The 1,732-nt window shown below is 42.8% G+C and overlaps 1 pseudogene; it reads left to right on the forward strand.

Annotated features, from left to right (window-relative positions):
- Window positions 1–1,075: 1,075 nt before the first annotated feature.
- LOC110302207 lies at window positions 1,076–1,512 on the forward strand (annotated as a pseudogene).
- The last annotated feature ends 220 nt before the right edge of the window (window positions 1,513–1,732 follow it).

A 1,732-nucleotide genomic window follows, 5' to 3' on the forward strand; every position in this document is an offset into this window, starting at 1 on the left:
GTCCTCCCATGGTACTGGCATCTCCAATACACTGGGGTCTTCCACTGCAACTAGACTTCACCAATAGCTTCTCATAGTCTTCCTTCATGGTGCCAGCCTCAAGTTCTTTGCATGACCCATTCAGCCCTTCACCATCAACTGTTGAGGCCACACCTTCCAACAATGGCCTTTCCTAGCCTTTCACAGTGACAAGCTTCAGCTGCTCTCCATAACTCCTTCATGCCTTCAAAACCATTACTACCTGGGTGATTCTTACAGATTAGCAAATCCGGCTCTCAGCATGATGGCTATCTCTGGAACACAGCTTCTTTGTGCTCCCAGAAAACACTTCTCAGAAGATTTCACCTCAGAGATGCTGGTCTCTTCTTAATCACTGCTAATTTCTTAGCTCCAGTTAACCATCATCAGTTGTTTCAGTAACCCCTTTTAGTCTTGACTCTAAAGCCTGAGCCACATAGCCAAAGCTACCGAGTTCTGCTGCTTGCTGGGGCTGGAACATGGCCCCCCTGTTCTATTGCACCATCACCAGCTTTCTGTTTTCCAATTCCTTCATTGCTTAAGATTGGCTGTCCAGGAACTTGCTCTGTAGACTCACCTTGAACTTAGATCTACAAGCCTGTATCTCTTGAGTCCTAGGATTAAAGGTGTGTACCATCATGCCTGCATCTGAGCCTTTCTTTACCTTTTCCCAAGGTTTTTATGAGTATGGCCACTATGCTTCAAGACCTGGATCCCAGGTGGACTCTTCATCTCATTCCGGATTAAAAGTTCAAATGAAAACAATAACCAGGTAATAATAACATGATATTACTATTCCTTGCTCAACTGCAAATGCATAAACAATAAGCTTAGCTCAGTGGGATCTTGCCCCAAGCTTACCACTCCCTTAATTCCATTTAATATCCTTGAATACAGGATTTAACTCCAATGCACTTCCTGGCGCCCTTCTAATGCTTGAACCATACATTTTGCATTTTTTCCTTTCTAAGCTTGCTTCACTTGATCAAAATGCTCTTCATCAGAGTGAACACAGACTCTTTCCTTTTGAGGCCATTGCTGGATCGAAGCCACCAAAATGAAATTCAATCCCTTTGTGATTTCTGACCGAAGCAAGATCAGCAAACGGCATTTCAGTGTACCGTCCCACATTTGGAGGAAGATCATGTCTTCCCCTCTTTCCAAAGAACTGAGAGAAAAGTATAATGTTCTGTCTATGCCCATTCAAAAGGATGATGAAATTCAGGTTGTTCGAGGACACTACAAGGTCAGCAGATTGGCAAAGTGGTCCAAGTGTACAGGAAGAAATATGTCATCTATATTGAACAAGTCCAGTGAGAGAAAGCTAATGGCACAACTGAACATGTGGGCATACACCCCAGCAAGGTGGGCATCACCAGGCTAAAGCTGGACTCGGACCATAAGAAGATCCTGGAGAGGAAAGCCATGTCCCAACAAGTAGGAAAGGAGAAGGGCAAATATAAGGAAGAGACGATTGAGAAGATGCAGGAGTAGAGACATCTCATGATCTCATGTATGGCTTTCATCAAAGACTGCTTAAGTAAAAAAAAAAAAAAAAAAAAAAGTGAACCATAGTGCAGAGTCTATCCTAGGTTTTTTGATATATCCCTCATCAGTGCAACCAATCTGAATATCTTTACCTTAGCCCCAGGCAGCTTCTCAAGAAAAGGGCAAAAAGCAGCTGAATTCTTCAATAAAACATCATAAAAGTTAT

This window comes from Mus caroli, chromosome 9 (assembly GCF_900094665.2).
Source record: "Mus caroli chromosome 9, CAROLI_EIJ_v1.1, whole genome shotgun sequence".
In the NCBI taxonomy this organism is placed as follows: domain Eukaryota; kingdom Metazoa; phylum Chordata; class Mammalia; order Rodentia; family Muridae; genus Mus; species Mus caroli.